Source organism: Canis lupus, chromosome 22, assembly GCF_003254725.2.
Source record: "Canis lupus dingo isolate Sandy chromosome 22, ASM325472v2, whole genome shotgun sequence".
In the NCBI taxonomy this organism is placed as follows: Eukaryota; Metazoa; Chordata; class Mammalia; order Carnivora; family Canidae; genus Canis; species Canis lupus.
The window spans coordinates 24298227-24323001 of NC_064264.1; the positions used below are offsets into that span (position 1 = coordinate 24298227).

General features: G+C 32.5%; 1 protein-coding gene across 2 annotated transcripts in view; it reads right to left on the bottom strand.

Annotated features, from left to right (window-relative positions):
- The window catches only part of KLHL1 (kelch like family member 1), a 435375-nt gene that overhangs the window by 115495 nt on the left and 295105 nt on the right, over window positions 1-24775 (bottom strand). The window lies entirely within an intron of this gene.

Below are 24775 nucleotides of genomic sequence, written 5' to 3' on the forward strand. Positions count from 1 at the left end.
CCTCAGCCCGGCTCCTCGCGGGCCCCTCCCCCTCGGAGGCCTTTGTTTCTTTATTTCTTTTTCCCCGTCTTCCTACCTTGATAGAAGCGCGAACTCTTCTCACTGTAGCATTCCAGCTGGTCTCTCTTTAAATCTCAGGCCGAATTCGTAGATTTTCAGGATAATTTGAAGGTTTTCTAGGTAGTTTGGTGGAGACAGGTGATTTGGGGACCCTACTCTTCCGCCATCTTGCTCCTCCCCTAATTTCTTATATTTTAATCTTTAAACAAATGTGCACATTAGTTTTATGGGTCCAATAAGGTATAATTAGTTTAGTAAACAGTTTAAGATCACCAAGATATAAAATTGTTTAAAGAAATTTCAATAAGTTGTATCTTTTATAATGATTCAGTCTTGTGAGCTCTTGTAATCCTACATATAAAAAAGACAGTTGTTAGCTTGCATTATAGTTTTTATTTCTTCAGTAAACTTTACAATAGGTGAATATTAAATTAATTTGTTAAGGTTAATTTTTTAATACCTTTTAGTATTGGTCACTAGAATACTTCTAACTTTCGTTAGATATATTGGTCACTGAAATATTTTTAACTTTTCCTGGTACCTTATTTTATAAATATAAAATGGACATAGATTAAGAGATTGAATGACATTATAAAGCTAATATTAAAAATATTAATTTCATAATCTACTCAAATAGCTATATATGTATTTCTAAACATACAATGCAAAGATAAATAAGGATTCTTTCAAATTTTTCATAAAAAATAAGTATAAGTAATTATAAAAGAAAACTTGAGGAATTTCACCAAAATACAGTATCAGAAGATAGTCAACCCTAAGTGCTTAATTTATAATACTTTCAAATTATATATATATATATTTTAATATTTTTTTAAATTTTTTTATTTATTTATGATAGTCACAGAGAGAGAGAGAGGCAGAGACACAGGCAGAGGGAGAAGCAGGCTCCATGCACCGGGAGCCCGATGTGGGAATCGATCCCGGGTCTCCAGGATCGCGCCCTGGGCCAAAGGCAGGCGCCAAACCGCTGCGCCACCCAGGGATCCCTCAAATTATATTTTTAAAGAGAAATTAATTGTTCATGGATCATAGATTTATGCACAATGAAAAATATTATAAATTATTTCAAAATATGACAAGGAAGATATACAAAATAAAACTAAAATTTGTAATTTATTTCTTTAATTTTTTTTTATTTTTTAATTTTTATTTATGATAATCACAGAGAGAGAGAGAGAGAGGCAGAGACATAGGCAGAGGGAGAAGCAGGCTCCATGCACCGGGAGCCCAATGTGGGATTCGATCCCGGGTCTCCAGGATCGCGCCCTTGGCCAAAGGCAGGCGCTAAACCACTGCGCCACCCAGGGATCCCTGTAATTTATTTCTTTAAAATAGCAAAGGTATTCTGTTCTTAAATAATTTTTTCCCTTTATTAACAAAGCATTGTGTAGTATTTCTGAGTTGTGGCATATCCCTAATCATTTGGCAATTTTTAAATTTTATTTTATTTTTTAATTGAATTATTTATAAATGAAATATACATATAAAATATTTATATATTTATATATAAAATATATTTATAAATATATTGTTTTTACTTATTGTGTATTGACTGTGTCTATATTTCATCTCCTCTGACAACACTTTTTAGTATCATATTTCATCCCAAATTAAAACAAATTCAGACAAATAAAATGGTTAAGCTGTCTTTTAAACTTGAGCTATCTTTAGATTTCTTGCAGTGACCCAAGATTAACACAAGTATTGCTCCTCCCTATAAAATGAAAAATAGTTTTTTTTATATTCTTCAATTTTTAATGAAATCTAAACTATTGTGACAGCTTTGCCACTAAAATTTACAAAATATATCAATATTTTGATAATTATATACTACTTAGAAACATACTCATGTTTATATACAAGGATTTGTACAATAATTGCCTACAAATTAGATTTTGTTCCTAGGATACTATCAACCATACATACCTCTTCCAGTCAAGCATGATCATAATACTTATTTTACAACTTAAATTCTTGGATGTTTCACACAATTTTCACTGTTAGAACAATCATTGACTACATCATTATAAATTGTGTATTAAACCTCAAGAAAAGATCTTACTCTCTACAAACAATAATGTTTCAGAATATTTTGTCAATAAAAAGATATCAGAAATTAAAATATCTGTGACTCAATAAGAAGAACAGAATAGTGTATATTAACAATTAACAGGGAGGCTCAGTGGTTGAGCATCTGCCTTTGGCTGGGGGTGTGATCCCCAGTCCCGGGATTGAGTTCCACATCAAGCCCCCGCAGGGAGCCTACTTCTCCCTCTGCCTATGTCTCTGCCTCTCTCTCTCTGTGTGTTTCATGAATAAATAAATAAAATCTTAAAAAAAAAAAAACAATTAACATTACATAAAATTCTAATGGGTTGATCTGTGTCAGTCAGGCAGTTCCTTTGCAAATATACCCTAACTCCTGATCACCTTGGTAGGCTTTCCTTGTGACTAAATAATGATCCACAAATTAAAGGACAAACCTGTAGCTGCAGAATGAACATATTCAAGAAACATGTATGGTATTCAGAATTCACTAATGTGAAAAATCAGAATAATTTATTCATTAATAGCTAGAATTCTAGACAATAACTTTGTTAGAGCATTCCAGTGTACAGTAATTTCATGAATTTTGATTAGACTAGTTCTTTGCAATTGTGTGTAGTAAAGCATTATTATTGTCTTTTTGCATACTCTTCTTAAAGTTCCATTGACTTTATTACTCACTACACTTTGGTGGGAGGGGGAAGAAATTCAACTATTAAAACAATTATTTCTTAAAAATGATCATTAATGTGTCATTAAAATGCCAATAATTTCATTAATATGGTTTGAGAAATTGAACCACATGCTGAAAATAGCCACGTTTAGCAACATGAAAATATTGATGAATGCTCTAATTCTATATATTTACACAGAGACACTCCTCAAACTCCAGTTTTTCAAGAGTATATATATGAATTTACTTCAAATGCTTGCAATAAATTGGAAGTTATGACTCTAAAAAAGTATTGTTTCATGAAAATGTAATGCATTATTCAAGTATCTAGTTAGCATTGTTTTTCCAACCTTCGAATAAGAAAATAGAATAAATTGTTGTATCATTCAGAAAAAATTGTCTCCTTTCTGTATATTTTTCCTTAATATGTCAAAAAAAATGCTATCTTGGTTAGAATCTTTGTCATGATTCTCTGCACTAAATTGCATGTATATATACTTCTTTAACATTGTAAACGACTCTTTCTTATATAATAAGCAAACAAAATCAAATGCATTGATTTATCTGTGCTACATGACCTACTCTTCTAATTACATAAAGGGCATACTATTCTAATTTTATAGTAAAAGTCAAAATATTTATATTATAAAAATTTGCATTACAGACTTTAAAAACATCATAAAATAGTGTTATTTAGAAGATATAAATTACAGTAATAAACTCCTGTCATGTTAATGGCTAGAAACAAGAATATATACTGTAAGCTATTTCTTAAGGAAGAGTAATACTGCATGAATGAAGACATAATTTGAAAGGCAACATGACTAATAGGATCTGTGCAAAGCATAGCAAATACATCTATACCTTCCACCTGGTCAGGAAGTCCATTGGAATATGGAATGCAATAATAGAAAACACCTAAAGTAAGATAAATTTAAACTTACTATGGACCAAAGGAAGTATTAACTCTTCCAACACTATATCCTTGGGCTATCAAGGTTATGAAAACATCCTTACATTCATAACAGTGCGACATTTCATATACCTCATATTATTTCATAATATTTCAAACCTTTGTTTTGCTCCTGGGTGTTGTGCTAAAAAAATCTACTCACGAAATCTGAATCTATAAAACAAAATTGATTCCTATTAGAAGTGACAGTCCTTAGAGAACAAGTGACAGTTTCATATATAGTCTTTCAAGTTTTCTGCTTGACGAAATGAATAGGATGAATGATAAAATATTATCATATACCATAAGCTGCAAGGAAAAGTGATTTTCTACTTCAATATTTTATAAATAGGTTTGATACAATAAATTTTCAGGTATTTTTATTAAGCAGTTTCTAAGACAGAGAAACAATGATTTAATGAGCACATTCAGTGCTAAATAAGCTCTGAGCCTGTTTAATAGTCAGTATACGGCGCTGGTGAAAGGAGAGTTATCAGAGAACTCTGTAGCAACATAATAAATGGTGAGCTCCTGGTAGTGTTATTCTGCTTTGCGAAGGAAGATACAAGCTGCCTCAAGCCTAGAGAGGTTTTCTGTATGTTTCCTCCCTCTCAGATTTTCAAAGACAGATATAGAAGAAAATGGACAATTACTTTGAAAACTTGGAATAGAAGTTAGTTGGTAAGCCAGTACTCACAGAGCCTCATCAGCTATTATTTGAGTCTCTGCTGTGGCTGGAACAACCTAAGCTTGCAATAGAGGAGCTAGCTCAGCTGTAGCCAGGATATCAATCTGCAGCCTGAAAGAAGCTCATTGATATGAGTAGATAGGTCTTTTTAGTACAGTTAAAACCCCATTTATATCTGATGAAAATAATTTTGGCAAAGGATAGAATCATGACGTATTAAGAGATGGATATATCTTCCTATCCTTTCTACTGGCATAATCACTATTCTGGCTAATATATATTGAATATATTATTTATATTCTGGTTAAGCTATATGGAGATATTATTTATATTTTGAAATAAATGAAAAAGTGGATGGAGTGGAGCTTTCTATGTCTTTTTCTGTGCTGTCATTTCAAAACAAAAACAGAAATTACTGACATGCTGCTGCTTACATCAGATATATCTGAATAACTCATACTCAAGTATTTGAGGAACAAGAAGAAACCATCTACAAAATAAGGATCAGGCTAATTAATTTTGTTCTGGATACAGAATACTCAGAATTCTGAATATTTGATTGCCTTAAGTTGAAAAATAATTGGTGGAGCTGACAGTACAAATAAAGAAGAATAATGACATAATCACAATGAGTAGAGATCATCAAATAAACTCAAATAATAGCACATATCATATATCACTGATAGCAGCTGATAGCAGTTATTAGTGACAAAAGGATGGGGTTTAATGCTGCTATAATTTATAATTAATTTTTAGTTATTTAATATAGATTTGCTACTCTATAGGTAACTTGAAAGCTCAAATTTTCTCAAATTGAAATAAGTTATTGCATGTCCTGCATGAACATCATCTTCATCCAGAAAAATTTCATTGCATCCGAGGTGGGCTCTGGACTTTGCACACATTCATTCATTCATTCATTCATTCATGTAACAAATATGTAGTCAGCAACTATTTTGTGCCAGGTGCTATATAATAGGTCCCGGATATCTGCAATCTCTCTCACCACTAATCCGTTCTATTCAAGCCTACCCTCCTACCCACCTCTTAGAATGCTTTTGTTAATTTACTCACATCTAGCTATATTCTAAAGCTAGCATCTATATAGCATCTAGCTATATTCTAACACATTAGTTTATTATTGCTTCCAGGACATTATTCAATATCCTCAGACTAGCAGGCCAAAAATTCTATAATACAACTCGATTTTAGCTATTCAGTCACTCTCTGAGATACCCTACATATATTTTTTTTCCCTGTATTTCATATTTTAGCTCTTCAGACCTCTTTCCTCTGATCTGAATGGATCCTGTCATTTTTTAGAGTAATATTGGTAATGCCTTTTCCCTTTGCAGCTTCTATTAAAATATGACCTAATCTTCAGGGTCCAGTGTACATTCTATTATTACTTCCATGAGGACTTATCTAATTGTTAAGATCACAATTGACACAATTTGTTTTATTGGTCATATCAGACTTTAATCAGTTGACATCTGTGTAGTCATTTAAGGGCTTCATATGCATGCTAGTCATAAACTTGTAGGAAATCAGAAAAAATTTCTGAGTTGATACCTCTTGTTGAGTACCACTAATAAGATTACAGGCTCTTAGGAATTGCTCAATAACTATTTAAGTGAGTGATCATTTATGCTGATTACAGCATCTATTAATTTATTTTAAATAAGAAATCTAGTATTGAAGTTTGAAAATATATAATGTATAGGCAGAAAGATATCCAATGTCACATCTCAAATTACATGCATAAATTAATCATCTTCATAAATGTTTATGGTCTTTCAGAAACACCTCTGCTTAACAACCAACCAAATATCTATATTCCTAAATAAGTGATCCCAGACTCAGCTGATGGCATGAGCTTATTTCCAGTCATAGTCAATAGCAAAATTATATTACACAAATAATTTGGGCTCTTGGACATTACTCTAAGGTGATTTGATTTGTAACCAAGAAGCACTAAACTTGGATGTTCCACTGACAATTCAAACTCACACAGTTAAGTCTAAACTTATTCTTTACCATTACATTCTTCTTCCTGTATTGACTTATGCCTTCTATTTTTTATTGTTGGTTTACAGTATTTCTTTACATATACTTCTGTTTTAAGCTAATTCTATTTAAGCTGACTGAAAAATTTTGGAAAATACAGTATATGAATAAATATTCTCAAAATGTGTCTTTCTTACTGAGATCCCTTCATAATTCAGTCAAGCCTTAATCCATTGATAATTCTATTTCTAAATGTTTATCTTCTTACTCAAGTCCATTCAAAAGAATCATCTAAAACTGTTGATTATTATAATACTGCCATTCTATCTTTACATTCCACTATTCCCTTCTCTTTCCAAAAGCCACTTTGCCAGTTAATATTAACTCTTTTCTGAATTTTTGAAAAAGACTAAAAGTTTTAATTCTTCTATGTGGCATAAGAAATCATTTATGCAGAATTCAGATCACTCCCTCATAGTATCCTAAAACATATACATTCATCATTTACTGTCTTACTGTCTTGTTACAATTCCTTGCATTACAATTGAAAGTATTTTCTAATGTGACTTAAAATACCTAGTTTAGTCTCATTTCTCACTGTATCTCTGATCAACCTTCTGCTTTGATATGGCTGTTCTATTTACTATCCCCCATTTTAAGAATTTCTTTATTGCATCTTTAATGTGACTTTTCATCTTGGAACTCTCTGAGTCTTAGTTGAATGTTCTTGTTTTATCTGTGTTTTCAGTGAACTTTCAAAGTTTCTGTCTTTTCATATATAAATGAAACTTCTTTCTTAATTCATTATTTAGTACTCTACTGTTTATACTTAGTAATTACCAGTAGAAAAGCTGTTTTTATCTTATTTTTATGGATTTGTAGGTAGCTGTCTCCTTCCTAAATATTAATTGTATTTATTTGAATTTTAAAGGTAAAACCTGGAAGAGTATATCTTTCTAAAATTCTGCTATATGTCACTTATTTTGCAAGGAGATAATTGGAAAAGGACATGTTCAAATGTATGTGGATTTCCTCATGAGAAACTATTATTTGTGTTTATGCTTCTTTTAGCTCTTTCACAAAAACATTTCTGATTGGGAAATAGCAGGTCATAGTAGCTAGCAAGCCATCTTAGCCATCTTTGTGAAGAATGAGACATGGACTCAAACTGATGTACATTGCACATTTATGCTTTTTGAGGATACCATGACTCTTATGAGAGATTTGCTTAATCAGTAGCATTGGATTAACTAAGGCATTCTTAACTTTTGATTTGTATGAAGTAGTCATTCTCTGCATTTTAAGTAGGTATTGGGCTGTGTCTGTCTAAAAATATCATAAATAAGAACATTATCACAGTATTTGGTAAATATTTATTTATTTATTTATTTTTATTAAGATTTTTTATTTATTTATTCATGAGAGACAGAGAGAGAGAGAGAGATAGGCAGAGACACAGGCTGAGGGAGAAGAAGCCTCCATGCAGGGAGCCCCACGTGGGACTCGATCCCAGGTCTCCGGGATCATACCCTGGGCTGAAGGTGGAGCTAAACTGCTGAACCACCTGGGCTGCCCAATATTTCTGATATATTAATAAAAGGTATCTTTTCAAAGAGTAAAATTAATAGATATTTATATTTGCCTTGCTTCTTCCTTTTTCTAAACTTCTGCTTCCTTTCTAAAGATATTTAGCATGCTCTTATGTATCTAGGCTCTATGATAGTTCTTGCCTGGCCTGGAAAGTCTCTCAAGTTATAATTTACACTAATTTTCTGGATCGCCTTTTCTTCTAGAACTAACATATCTGATAGTTACCAAGACCATAAAGATAAATCTCCTAAGGGAATAAAACCAGTTTAAACACATTTAATTATTGCGAGTTGGATAGTTTAACTAAGATCTCCTAGAAATGATTACATTTAAATACTGGCTATATTTGCCTGAAATTGATTAACTCTACTTAAATGAGGTACTGTGATCACTTGATTTCAAAACACCTTGTGATAAGCAATATGCTCCTAAAAGAATAAAATATATTGTGATATTCAGTGTTATTCTGCATTTCTGTAAGTTATTCTTATAAAAAATTATTCTGAGTTAAGAGGTAGCAAAATGTCCCCAGAATAACCATAGTTAATAAGCACAGTGGCCTAAGTGTGAGGGTCATTCTAAAGTATACTTTCATTGAGAAGGACAAATCTGCATGTGGCCTACACACAATATCCAAAAAGAAGTTAACTATCTTAAGCCTATAAAGAGCATCTAGTGCTACCAGAAAGACTGATAATTCTTCCTCTGCTTCTCCCATGTTCTGTCTCAGAGAAGTTAATGCTGATGGTAAGAAGCAAATGATGTCCTGGAAGTTCTTTGACACCGATCTGCAGGAAAGCAATTGAAGAGACTGCATTCAGTGTACTCTGGAAAACTAGATTTCCAGACTTCTCTAATAATAATGGTCACAGTATTAAATTTTTGTTTTGCTTTAGTGCTATCTCAATTATTTAAATAAAAACCTCACAGTTTCTCTCACACTAATTATAAGGCATCAGTCAGGATTTCATTTCTCTCATTCCACTAAAAGAAGATGGAGAAAGAATTTTAATCACTGCATATTTGCAGATTTCTAGCCTTCTTTAGATTTACTCTGATCAAAGTCCAACATACCTCTTTTGATCATCATCAGTGAGATACATTCCTCTGAAAACATCAAGGTGGATGCATATTGCAAGTCAATAAGGGATTAAAATAATTCTCTCAAGTAAAGCTAATTCCACTGGGCATACACTCTGCCTGTAGAGTTTCTGAAGTTTGGGTATGAAATGAGTTGTTCAAACATCTTGACTGAACAAACTTCAGGGATAAGGGAAAATATAAACTTATTAATATTAATATTAAGTGTATTAAAATAATTGGAATGTGTCAAACCTATGTCAGACACTTTGGCATATGCAAAAGTAATATATCAGTTCCTAACTTAAATAATTCACAATATAGCTTATAAAGGAGTAATATATAATTTATAACATAATACAGTATATGGTTATGATTTTCTAGTACTAACAGCTAAGCAAAAGTATAGTATTTTGTGTTGAAAAGTATCTGTATCCAACATCTCACTTTTCAATTGGTTGACTTTTTCAAAACAGGAATCATTAAACCATTCATTCTTCTTCTGTTCCTTACAAAAAACCCTCCTGGACTTGCATAACAGTTGAAAGTCATTTCAAGAAGCAACATTAATCAATTTAGTGTGTAGATATATATAGGAAGATAATTGTTTAAAGTGGTATTCACCAGATCCAATAATTATGCTTCTGGTAGTTATCCAAAAAAAAACAAAAACACAAACTCGAAAGGATATCCCTACCTCCATGGTCATTGCAGCATTAGCCTTATTGAGAATAGCTAAGACATGGAAACAACCTAGGTGTCCATTGAGAGATGAATGATAAAGAAAATATGATATGTGTATATGTAGGAATATTATTCATCCCTATGAAAGAAAGAAATCCTGCCATTTGTGATGACATGGATGGACTTTGAGGGGATTATGCTAAATGAAATAAGTCACAAAGACAAATACTGAATGATTTCACTCATATGTGGGATCTTAAACACATACACATAAAAAACCAAACAAATAAAACCAAAATTATAGATACAAAGAATAGATTAGTGGTTACCATAGGCAGGGGGCAGGTGGTGGGTGAAATGGGTGAAGGTGGTCAAAAGGTACAAGAATTATGAAGAAAATACTCTAAGAAATAGTAAGATATGCTCAACTAAGTATTATGTTGTAAAGAAATACTTACAACAGGGTGTCTTCTTTAAACCAAATCAGTAAAGATAAGTACCTATTTGCCAAGCATGGAAAACAATAAAGGATATTTCAGGAAAAAAAGTCATCTGTCCAGAGGAATGACAAGAAGTCAGGTAGAATCCACAGTATTGATATTTACTCAAAGTATATTGTTCAGTGAGATTCTATTCTTAACAAAATCTTTCTCCCTCTTTTCTCTCTATATATTTCAATCTCCATCCATCCATCCATCTATCCAAAATTCCATCCTTATATATGAAGCCATGTAATCATATAAACTTAATGTCCTTATTAATCCTCTTTTTGTCTCATTCAACCCATCAAATCCACTGGACATACTGGTAGTTTAACCTTCAAGATATATTTAGAATATATTTACTACTACAACCCTGAGACAAGCTAACATCTCACCTAGACTATTATAAAACTTCCTAACTGGTGTATCTGCTTACAGTCTATCCTTTTAGTGATGATTATTTTGTTTCCTTGTCATTCACTTTGCACTATTCTCTGTTCAGTTCAGTTCTTCATGAGGCTGAACCTTCTGGCCCTGCATCACCCGGCTCTCTTGCTAATTTGCTTTGGCTAAGTCCAGCCATGGGACTTATAACCAGAAAGTCAGGTGGTGGAAATGAAGATAAGTATATTTCTTCCCTGTTCCCTGTATGATGTGGCTGTAGTGGTGTCTCTTTATGACTATGGCTCAAGTAGAATATCCACTCTGCCATAGCTCCAATCTTTCTGAATTATATAATAAGATTTCCTATAACATCGCCTTGGCTCAGGTTTCCTGAGTCCTCAATATCTCTGTTCATTTCCTGAACACTGGCCACACCTCTGTAAGTAGTGCCTTCATTAATATCTCTTCATATGAACCATTTTGGGTAAATTTTATATCCTGCTGGGATCTTAGCTATTGCACCATCATATAGTTTATTTTTCATACACTAGCTAGATGCTCCTTTTAAGATAGTGTTACTCTTTACTTTAGAATACATTTGAATATTTCCATAGCAAAAAATAAGAAAAAAAAAAGTTATGTGTCTTCTCTGCTCAAAATCCTGCAGTAACTTTCCATAGTAATTAGCATAAAAGCTAAAATCCCTATGACCATTTAAGCCCTGTATTATCTATTTCCTGAATACTTCTGACCTCATCGTCCACACTCCTGCTACCCTGTCCAAATAATTCTATTTACCCTGGCCTCTTTGCTGTTCTTTCTCCAGGGAACACTCTTTTGCCTTATATCTGTTTGGTTTTTCCCTCATTTATTTAATGTCTCTGATCAAAATCACTTTTCATAGGATTTTTCTGGACTGCCTACCTAAAATGGCAACCCCAAACACTCTCTTGCCTTGTCCTATTTCTTTTAACTCATGATTATTTTCACCATAATGAATGCATGGTTTGTTGGATGCCTGTTGCCACCCTTCTATCCTGCCCCCCTTCTTGCTAAAATGTGAATTGCATAATAGTAAAGAGCAGTCTGTTTGATTCAATGTTTTTTTTTTTAATTTTTTTTTTTGTTTGTTTGATTCAAGTGCTTGTTAAACCCAAGGGCATACTCCTGGCATACAAGTGGCACATACAAAGTCTTTATGAAATGAGTGAGTGAATAAGTAAGTGAGTAACTGAGTGAAGAGGTTTCTAGACTAATTTTCACCTAATGACTCATTCTTGTATTATTAATGGTGGCATTTTGGGTTTTTTATTGTTTTCGCTGTTGTATGTATGTATGATTTGCCTTTTAATCAATATAGCATAGTTATAAAATGAATTTATGTTTTAAAAAATTCACTCTGGAGGCTCTGTGAGGAATGTCAAGTGGGGGATAGACTAGTCACTAGAGTTGGATAATTACCACTGAATCCATTGCAAAAAAAAAAAGAATGATAAGGTCTAATCTAAAGGTATTGATAATATACATGGAAATAAGAGATGTAGAACATTTTAAAGAATCACATTTATAAAACAAACAAACAAACAAACAAACAAACTTGGTGACACATGGAATAGAAGACAACAGCTGCCAGTAAGGACTTTATTTGAAGAGATAACACATATCTTTGTTTCTGGACATGACATCAGGACAAGATTCCAGTCTCCTAAAAAAAAATGACCAATCAAATGAAATGGGCATTTATCATTCAAATAGATCTTTATATTTTAGGCATAACTTCCTTATCTGCCCAATTTTATATATATATTAGCATATTTAGAAAATAATGAGCGTTAGCTTGAATATTAGCATGAGGTGAAATCTAATGGTCAAGATAAAATCTCATTTTTTTCATAATAGATGAATATCATGAGTGACTGCTCACTGTAACCAGATTTTAGGTGTTCCTTATGATTAAATATTCATCACTTCCTAAATTCTTACCATATACTTGCCATCTCTTACTCTAGCTTCCTTTTGAAAAGAGTACAACACTTATGCTGATTTGTAGCAAATTGAGAAGTTGTTTAATGGTTTGGAAAACCCCCACAGCTGACTGAATTGAGAATAACACATTCATTATTATTTATGACTCTATTCCAGGTCTTTATAGGTCAGCTTATTGAATTCACTGAATATGCTGCTTTTCCAGCTCAGCAAAGCCAATTTTGCAGGCTACTTTGTGGTACATAAACTCATAGAAATGGAAGAGAGCCGATTTCTTTAAATATAAACACACCTAGAATGCCTTTAATTTAGGATAATTAACTCTAAATGAAAATCAATTGTTTATTAATCTTTTTCATTAAGAATTCCAAAACTTTAAAAAATAATAACTACCCAAAAAAGTAATTCTCTAGTGTGTTCTACAGATCATTCTTTCCATGAGACTTAATAGCCATTACTTGAAATGTTTTCTTCAGAAAAACCATGAGTTTAAGTGAGTTTTTAATTAGATTATGATGACAATCCATATTACAAAATTTTAAAGTGGGGGAGATATGGCAGGATGGGCTTATAATTTTTTTTAACATGAAACAGTTTTGTGATAAATACCTTTAAATACTATTTGTCCATGAATAAAGTGTTAGAAAATGCTAGTCTAGAGCAAATCTTTTCAAAGACCAAATGTAGATGTAATAAGAAAGCTTAATAATTCAAAAACAGAGCATGCTTTTGTCATTGTTTCAGTAGTTTATAATTTTAGGATCAAAATTTGCCACTTTATCCTATGGGAACTATGGTATATTTTGACTTAAAGAGCACATATTTAATCCTTATACTATGTTTCTCTCTAAAAATAAATAAATCTTTAAAAATATATAGTCTATCAAGTGATTTTTTAACATTTTTTAATACTTTATTTATTTATTCCAGAGACAGAGAGAGAGAGAGAGAGAGAGGCAGAGACACAGGCAGAGGGAGAAGCAGGCTCCATGCAGGGAGCCCGATGTGGGACTTGATTCTGGGTTTCCAGGATCTGGCCCTGGGCTGAAGGCAGCGCTAAACGGCTGAGCCACCAGGGCTGCCCTCTCAAGTGATTTTTAAATGAAATTGCATTTTACGTATTTTGAGAAAAAAAATAGCATAAACCTTTAAATATAGAGTTACTGGTCATGAATTCTATAGTATAATAAATGACAATTTAAAAATACATAGTGAAAATATTGCCTTTTAATCTGTCTTTTCTTCTGTTTCTAATTTCTGGTTGTCACTGATGAAATCTCCACCACCCACAGTCCTGATTTGTTTAAGCTAATTATTGCAGCTCTTTGTCACACCAAGAAAATGAGAAACATTTATGTAAACTGTAGCAAAAAAGAGCTTAGTAGTAGAATATCAAATATATATATACATATGTATACAATGTAGGATATCAAAAATATCTATATATCTATATCTATCCCTCTCTATATATATACACAGATATTTGGAGAGAGAGAGAGTAAGGAAGGAAAGGAGCAGAAGAAGAGAGAGAATCTCAAGGAGGCTCCATGCTCAGTGCAGACCCCACCCCTGACTTGATCTTAAGACCTGGAGATAATGACCTGATCTGTCAGGAGTCAGACACTTAACTAAGCCACCCAGGCACCCCATAATATTTATTTTTGAAAGCTATTTTTAGTTGACATGATTTTTATTTTTAAATGTTCTTCAAAAGAAAAACAAATATTTTGCTTTAAAATTAATAATTAAATTTGAACTTTAAACATCTATTTATTAAATCGTTATTCTATGCCAATAAAGATAGATTTTCTTTAGTGGAAAAACAAGTCCTCAGAAATATCTTTGATATATTTTATTTACTTATTAGTTTTTATTTAATTTTTTATAAAGATTTCATTTTTTTAAAGTAATCTCTACAGTCAACCTGGGGCTAGAACCTACAATCCCAACACCAAGAGTCACACACTCTGCTAACTGAGACAGCTGGGTGCCCCATACCTGAAATACAACTGTACGTTACTTATTTGTTCAGGGAAATTTTTTCTTTGAATTGCAACAAAGTTAGGTTTTGTGGTTTAAATTATCTAACTTTCCACTTGAGATATAACATGAAATATTGGTGATGTTCAGTGTCTGTGTTGTCTTTTCTGTTCCAGGTGTCATACATGATGACAGTTCATACCTCACCAGGTGCTAAATGCTAAGATGTAAGAGTTAAAATATTTTTGTTGTTGTTTGAAAGTTTATTCTCAAAGGTGGAAAAAAATTATGTTTTGAGAGTTAGAATTCCTAAATTCCATTGTACATGCATCAGTGAGTTTTTAAATTTAAATTATCTAAAATAGTCTGTGTTGGGCAGCCCTGGTGGCTCAGCAGTTTGGAGCAGCCTTCAGCCCAGGGTGTGATCCTGGTGACCTGAAATCGAGTCCTGTCGGGCTCCCTATGTGGAGCCTGCTTCTCCCTCTGCCTGTGTCTCTGCCTCTCTCTCTCTCTGTGTCTCTAATGAATAAATAAATAAAATCTTAAAAAAAATAGTCTGTTTTAATTCTCAGAACCTCAATTTCTACCTGCAAAATATTAGGGAGCTGGTTTTGAAGGTCCTTTTTGCAATAAAAATCTATGAAAGTAAGGTGAATATACCTTTGAGGATGGTGTCATGTGATCATTCATGTATTTTCTCTGGTGATTATGGAAAAATAAATTCTAAGCTGATCTGAATTGGCCTGATAAGGAAGCCAAAAGTGAGTAGAAAATTTGGAGTAAACATAACTTGAAATTAACAAAATTCAAAAAAATCACAGTAATGTTTCATAAACTTTGGATTAAAAAGAAAAAGTAATATGCCCACTTAATGAATTCTACTTGATGAAGTTAAATTACAGAATACTAAAAAATGTCTGATCATAGCAAACTCATAATTGTTTTCATATACTTAAAATTGAATACATGGAAAGTAAATAAAATTTACTTTCATTTATCAGGAGGACTGAATTGGAAAATTTGATGTATTTGTGGGAAATATTTAATTAACATGTGCACCATTTTCCTAATGGTTAGAATATGAAATTGCATGATACTTAGCAGCAGTAAGATTATTCTAAGATAATTTACCTTTATATTAAAAAAAATCACTCCAATAAATTTGAATAGTTATACAAAATATATGTAAATATTTATCATTTTTTAACCTTAGTACTGTACTGTTATGTTCAGAATATTATTAAAATAACAACTTTTATTCTGGGTGACCTATAGGTATTTGCCATTTAATTAGAATAGTAAAGAGTGTGTTTGCCTGATTCTCTGGATAATCATTAGTGCTAAATTGTTCTTCTTGGGAGATATTTTTCCCATTTTCAGAGTCATTATAATAATAAATTGTTTTATTTATTTTATACTCTTGTAAATTAAAATTATAGTAGGAGTCATTTCAATACATGTGTGATAGAATTCAATTCACTTGTGATTCCTTCACATAGCTTATAGTTTGCTTCTGTTCCTCCTAGGAATGATTTAAATTATACAGGTTTGCAAAGTAACTTACAACAGTTTTTTTTTAAGTCATATGATTTTTGTCATTAAAAGTTGTGAATGATGATTATTAGGAAAAAAAATGACTGCAATGGAAGGGATCTATAATTCACTAATGACCATTTATTTGGTGAGCAAAAAGTTCTTCCAAGTTTTAAATTTTTTTCTTTTGGTACATATTGAATGAAATTTCATGAAAGGTTTGAGACATGGTAAAAATTATTTTTTTGCAGATGGAGAGGCATATGTATCTTAATTTTCTATAAAATTATTTGTCAATTATTTATTGAGTAGACATTAATTATTAGGAAAATGAAAACCTACTTTCATTCACACAATTTTACTGACAAAATATTTCCATCTTCTTGTCCTGATGTGAAAACTGAGGCCCAATGAAATTAACTTTCCATGATCAAACGCTGAATTAATGTCAGAGTCAAAAATAGGATCCAGTCATTTATACCATTGCATCTGCTCACCTACCAAGATGTGTACACACATTTTTGCTTTTCACCTATTCTCATAGATAATTTTTCAATCCTCTTTTCTAAAGCCAATTTATCCACTTATCCACTTGTGCATGAAATCCTACCTACTCTAGCACATTCAGAGAAAATATTCCAACAGTTCTGCCCTCTGTTTTACATAATCAAATTTCCTCCCTTTGGAATCACACCTGTATTCAAACACACTTGATCCTTACCTGCCCCTGCCCACACTGTTTGGTGTTTATCAATTTATTTTTGTTTTATCAATTTATTGACCCCATTTTTCCTGTATGCTTAGCTCTGGTCTACAGGAACTGCAATGGCTTCCATTTCAGTTCAAGAAAATACTAAAGTCCTTATAATTGCTTATATCATTCAGTGTTTTAGATCCTTACCTTCTCTAAATTCTTCTAATAACTAACACACTGGACATTTTGCTTCAGCCACACAGGCTGCCTTCCTCAAAGAGTAACAAGCAACAATATTTTATAAAAATAGCAATGTTGACAAGGGATGTAGGAGCATATTTTATCTATCTCCTAAATAAATTATCAAAATAATTTTATAATTGGATCAAGGCAAATTTCTCTACTATAGCTTTCCCAGTGAGATGGACCCAAACATTAAGAGTATTCTTTAGGCTAAGGATCCTATTTTAATTACCAGATTTCATCTCTTTAAACTTCAGTCACTAAAATATTATAGTAGCTTCATGAGTTAATTGAGTTCCCTAAATCCTAAATTAAAATCCTGGAAAAGGTTTAGTGTTTTAAATGACTTCATTACAAATGTTCCACAATTTTTGTTAGTCCTCTTACAAATTATTATATCCTTTAATTTTATCATTGTTATATAAAATAGGCATGAATAAAAAATGAAATTCTTCCTTAATGTTTAATTGAGAAAAATAATTGTTCTTACTCTGTATGGCCTCTTGGTAAATATTATGTATATTAATTAATATGTACAAAAATGCTTATGAACTAACTCAAGTTCAGGTTTTGTTTTTGTTTTTTTCATGAAATGGACTTTGTTTTCTGACTTATTATGCTAGCAATGAAAATGGAACACATTATTCTTATAGTCAATTATTTTTAAATATATCATTGAATTAGAGGAATTCTGATGAATTTATGTTCTGTGAATATACCTAATAAAGAGATGAGAGAGTGTATCCTTACCATTGTCCATTCAGTTAGGGATTTGTAATAAAATCTGAATGAATGTGCTATTTATGACTATGTTCCTAGTACCCACTGTTAGCTCCATCACAACATACAATTGTAGATTTCTCTCTCATTCCAGGTAAATCATATATCAACAGATGGTGAAATGAAACCAAAATTCCTAAGACTTAGAATAAACATTTCATTTGCTGATTTAATGAACACTTTTTGAGTACCAATTATGCCAAGAACTTTGTGAATGAGAACTTCAAGTCTGGTTTTCTGAAAAATATAGTTATAAGGAAATGCATAAAAACAGACTAAAACTAAGCAAGAAAATAGCAGGTGAAAGTGCTAAGAACAGGACACATTGGATGTGGCATGTGATTCATTAGAAAGAGTAGGCTGTGCTATGATAAAGGTGAACATCTATGCAGTAGGAGACTAGAAAAAGGATGCGGTGGACAGCTCATCCCAGCAAGTAGAAATATGTTATCAATAGCATTGTATAGAATTGTCAAGGTATGCTAATAATAAAAGCAGACTGACTTTCAGCCATTTTATTATTGTCTTTAATTATTTATAAACCATGCTTCCCCTTAAATTGCTTACACCTGAGAAGACTATTCCTATCACCACCACCCTCTTCTGCTGGCAGGCCACCTTTTCTAGCCCTCAAAATTGGCTAGTACAAATGTTCTATAGAAGAAATAAACCTGACTTTTGCAAGAAACAGAAAGAATATCAGTGCACCTAGAAGATACTAAGTGCTGGGAAGAGATTAGGTCAGGGAAGTAAGTATTCATGGGACTGATGATATAGACCTTTCAGGACAGGGATATTAGGATTTTTGTCCTAAGGGCATAAATCTTAAGTTTGAAATTAATGCATTCAATCTTCAAAAGTTCTATCTGGTTGCTAGATAGAAATTATTGCTAAGCATTATTAAACATAAAAGTTAAAATAACAGGTAGAAGACTATCCCAAAGGCATAGGAGACATATGGTGGTAGGTTATTTTAGGATGGGGCTATAGAAAGGCCAAGAAAGAAAAAAAAAAAAAAAAAGAACAGATTTAGGATATAGTTTAGAATACAGCCAAAAGGACTTCCTAAGGAATTGAATATTAAACAAAGTGCAAAGTAGAGAATTAAAAGTGATTCTAGAATCTAGGCCTGAGCAACTGGATGGTTCGTAATACTATATTTACTGAGAATGGGGGACAGGGAGGAAGTCTTGGGATTTTGAAATCTTCCATTATGATCATGTGAAGTTTTGAATGGCTATTGGATATCTAATTAGATGTGTCAAATAGTTAACTGGGTATGTGTATCTATCTCTCAGGAAGAGTTTAGAGCTGAATATATAAATTTGGAACTATTTATATAGTATTTAAAAGTATAGAAGAATGCTATTATTTATGGAGAAAATATGGTATACTAGAGAATTGCAATCAAAGAGTAGAAAAAATTAGCAATAACAAGTGAGTAAGAGTGGCCAGACTAATTTTGTTAAAGCTGCTGGGAAGCCAAGTAAGATGAAAACAAGTGAGATGGGAAAAAATATGACAGCATGGAGGCTTCAGGTGATTTTGAATAGTTCAAAGTACTAGTTATAGTGGATTGAAGGGAGAATGATGATTATTAATAAGTATTTATTAACTATAAACAATAATAGCTACATATTTTGCTGGAAAAATAAATAGAATTAGAACACTTGGTAGGAATATGGGGATTTTTGTTTTAATATGTCTGAAACAATAAATCTTTGCAAGTTAATTAGAATGATCCAATGTGGAACCAATTGATAATATAAAACATAGAAGAGTTACTGAAGTAGAGAAATTTCAGTGGCAAGAAAAATGGGATACAAACCACAAGCAGTGGGCTCAGCCCTTGACAAAAGCAGAGACACTTATGAGCACTATATTAAAAAAAAAACTTAAAGGCTTTCATATTAGGCTCCAACTTCTCTACGCTTTTTACCAAAGAGTGCATATTATTTTACTGCATTGACAAAAACTGTTGAAATAAAAAGTTTTTGTATTTTCTTAGTGTTGTAACTTGAATTGTGAATGTTATCATGGGTTAAATGATCATAAATACTAAATAGTGCTTAAGGTAAATCTGTAAGATTTTAGAAGCACATATCGTCCATGCATTTCTGTTTTAAAGACATTGTTTCTCATTTCTTTTAGAGAATAACATTATTCCATGCTTTAAAAAATTATAGTCTAGTTTTATAGAGAAGACTATTTTTAAAAAAATATTTTATCTTATTTGTTCATGAGAGACACAGGAGAGAGGCAGAGACAGAGGGAGAAGCAAGCTCCCTGCAGGGAGCCCAATGCAGAACTCAGTCCCAGGACCCCGGGATCATGTCCTGAGCTGAAGGCAGATGCTCAACCACTGAGCCACCAGGCATCCTGGAGAAGACTATTTCTTTGATGATGCCTGGTATAATCACTAATTAATCAGAGAGCAAGTAGATCAAAGAGGGGCAAAAAAAGAACAAAAACAAACTAAAAAGCAACAAAGACCAGTAATAGACTGCATTAATGTGTTTGATTAATTTTTGCCTTGCTCATTTGTAAGAGTCAAAATATTTTCTTTTTAGTTTCTTTTCCTTTGTAAAAACAAGATATATAATGCACTAAATAGTGAACATTAATGCTGACAATGTGGAAAGTTGTCAGATTTATCAAGGAGTAGTTTACCTATGCTTGCTTTGGAGAAGTAAAATCAAACAAAACATATAAATTATTCAAGAGTATAATCTACTCTGTATATCTTCCATTGTGATTTATGAATGTTCTTTTTGTATTGATTTCTTTTTTGTCACTTTGCTTGCTTTTCATTAGGTTTTTTAGTTGTGGCTATAATTTTTTTTTTTAATTTTTTTATTTTTATTTATTTATGATAGTCACAGAGAGAGAGAGAGAGAGAGGCAGAGACACAGGCAGAGGGAGAAGCAGGCTCCATGCACCGGGAGCCTGATGTGGGATTCGATCCCGGGTCTCCAGGATCGCGCCCTGGGCCAAAGGCAGGCGCCAAACCGCTGCGCCACCCAGGGATCCCAGTTGTGGCTATAATTTTTATGGACAGGAGGGTCTATGTCTCCAATATCTGATCAAATTTCACATTTCCAATGGAGTAAAAAATGTTGCTGACCTCTCCCTTCACATGTTGCTGTTATTACATAAAGGATCTTTTGGGATAAATTACAGCTTCGCATAGAAAGAATTTATTCCTATAAAATAGAGGTTGTATCTGTTTCCTTAAGTGACACTCCTGAGTTTCCTTGTTATTTTGCTATTTTTTCTAATTATAGTAAACTATACTCCCTTAAGTTTAGGCAATAATTTATTATTCCATTGCAGATGAGTTTTTTTTTTCCTTTCACATTTTGCTACAGAAAATAAATGTTTATGCACATAAACACACACCACTACATATTTAAGAGTCAATAGGTATTTCGGTTAGCAAGATCTGAGAAATCTTTATCTTTGTCATCTCAAAAGAGATAAACAATACCAATTCCAAGATAGGAAGTAAAGTTTACTTGTATATCTCTAACTTTCCAAATAATCTGTGATTGTGACAAAACCAAATTTTCCTAAAGACCTTTTGGCTTGACTATATATATATTGCATTCCCTTGATTTTCAGAATAGCATGCTTCAACTTTCCAAACCAATCATTAAAAAAGAACCCGCCAAAAATTGGATAGTTATGTGTACTTTTAAAATATGTATATAATAAATAAATATTTATGTACGTATTATAAGGATACATCTTACAAAAGCAGTTTAAACCAGTGGAAATGATAGTTATGTAATGTTAAAACATGTTTATTGCACAGCAACGTATTCTTTTGTTGCATCTTTATAAGAGAAAACATAGAAAAATGAGTAAATCAATATGGTTAACCTCTTTGTGTGTGTGTGTGTGTGTATACACAATCACTCTCTAAAATAAAATTTCCATATTTTTTCCAATTCTATTGAAAATTTTAAACCTCTGGGTATTCAAGAAAAACACAGAAACTATTATGCAAAATTCTATTCCTCACTTATTTAAAAAGATAATAGAAGTCATTCACTGTTTCTTAGACTATAACTCATTATGTATTTCTTTCATTTTGCCTTTTCCTCTGGTCCTTTCTGCAGCAAAGTCAACTGAATTTATTTCAGTATTAGCTGTTATATTTCAATACAGGATAAAATAGACATTTTACTTCTGAGTTATTTTATGTCTCTTTTTTATTCTTTTCTGGAGCTCATTTTGTTTACCACTTTTCTCAAGCTGAAATTCATACTGTCTACCAAAATGTATATCCTCATGTTTTTCTACACCAAATAACCATAGTTTTTATTTAAAAATTAGCCTATTTACTATTTCTTTTGAAAATAAATTCTTATCTCACTAGAAAATGGAGACTCTCCCTCTTTTAAATACTGCTAGTACTTTAAAATATAATATTGCATTTTATATAATTAATATATTAAACATATGTATAAACATATATAACGAGAGAGAAAGAAAAGAGAGAGAGAGTGTGTGTGTGTGCACACAAGCAATATATATTAGGGCGAAATCTATATTTAAGAGCTCCAGGATCGGGATCCCTGGGTGGCGCAGCGTTTGGCGCCTGCCTTTGGCTCAGGGCGCGATCCTGGAGACCCGGGATCGAATCCCACGTCGGGCTCCCGGTGCATGGAGCCTGCTTCTCCCTCTGCCTGTGTCTCTGCCTCTCTCTCTCTCACTGTGTGCCTATCATAAATAATAAAAAAAAAAAAAAATTAAAAAAAAAGAGCTCCAGGATCAAGAAAAAAGTATTTCTGATCATCATAATAGCTTTTCTGAAGGCATGTATGATGCTTAGCCACTTTGAAAGTTCACGTAAAAGGCTAGAAAATCCTAGATTAGATCAAACTCTTTTTTAACTCTGGTTGGACATCCAGTTAAATCTGAAGCCAATCACAAAATTAAATACTGTAATTTCCCCTCAGTGGAATAAGAACTACAATAATGTCACATATATCTAGAGCACAATCTGATAGGAAGATGGCTACTGTGCTGATTCTCAGTTTGTTCATTAGTCAAGTGGTGATAATAACAGTTACTACATAAGCATAATGTAGAAATTAATTGAAATAAAGTATGTTATGTTTGGTAACTAAAGAAGGAGATAAAAACTTGTTAGTTTATATTCCCCTGCTCTCCTTTCTTCACCATTTTTTTTTTCACAGAAATCTTTAAAATCTGGGTAGAAATATATGGAAGATGCTATAATAACATGTAATTCATTAGCATCAGTTAAGGAAGTAATAACACCTCTTATATCCAAAATATTTCATGAAAAGAAAATATGTTTTACTCTTTCTTCCTCCACATCTACTTTGAAATTATATATAATGTTTGCAATATCCCTAATTTGGCAAATAAGAAATAGATAGTAGACACATGCTGTATTTATGACTATTAAACACTCTAATAAGAGTTAATTTAAAAGTCTTTTACTAGCTAGTTACACCAAAAAAAATCATATCTTATTTTTTAATGTTAATAAATATTGTTTCACTAAGATAAAGCAGCTGATCCAAAAAAGAAGTAAAACTCCATTTGTAATGTGTAGCTTTAGTAACAAATAAGTCAATAGAATGTACATGTCTATTCTGATGGAATAGCATAGATGGAGGTACAGGTAAAAGCATCTCCCATTTTTTTTTAAAGATTTTATTTATTTATTCATGAGACACACACATAGAGAGAGAGAGAGAGAGGCTGAGACATAAGCAGAGGGAGAAGCAGGTTCCATGTGGGGAGCCCGATGTGGGACTCAATCCCTGGGACTCCAGGATCACCCCCTGGGTGGAGGACAGGCGCTAAACCACTGAGCCACCAGGCGTCCCAGCATCTCCCAGTTTTGATGACAGAAAAGAAGGGGGAGAGAGTATGAAGGAAAAGCATATCATGAAAAGCTTGAGCCCTGGTCATATTTTTGGCCTCTTCAGTTATACTTCCTAGTACTTATGATTTTTTTTCTGATCATGATGATTTTTGGCCACTGGCTTAACTCCATGCTCCCCACATTTCAACATACAGTTGGAATGGGTGGGCAGGGGTCTAAGGTACCAATTGTCACAGCATCTATCTTTGGTTAATGGGTATCTACCTATTATTGCCTAATAGTGGTCATTGGCCATTTCTATCTTGGGAGAAGATCCCCAGGGTCTAAGAATATCTGGCATCAGAACCTAGAATGGAAGATTCAGAAAAATCCAGTGCTTAGATTCACAAATCATTGTTTAGTTACCTAAACACATTTTTCTTCCTTTTTAAGATCCTGGTGTTAAGATAAGCTCATATAATTTGCTTAGGCAGAACTTCCATAAATTCTTCTCCTCTGTCTTTACTGCTTTATTCATTTCAGCAGCCAAATGAAACACAATATTCCTTTATTTATAAAACTTCATTTGTTTTCCCAATTTTAGTACAGTGTGTTTTTTTCAAACTTTGCAATCTTAATATATGATCATAATTCTCATTTCACTTATTAACATGTACTTGCCTGTCATTCTTTCCCAATGTCCTAATTCCCTATTTTACATTCTTTGTAATATATGGATCAGTGAAAGTATTGACGGTAGTATGGATCCAAATGAAGAATCTGGTGAATGTTACAGGCCCCTTACATCTCCCACACAAAATGTATATACCTACAATTGTATTTGTCATTTCAAGGTAAGAGCTACCTTCAAACTTATTTCTGGATAGCCTGAGAATTCAAGGACCCCAGGCCCAGGTTAACATTGCATTGCTGTGCATAGATAATTTTGGAACATGACAAGGTAAAAACATAAGACTAAATCAGAGAAAAATACTCTTCTTCTTACAATTTGAATGAACTTGTTCTTACCAGTTCACCTGTCCTATA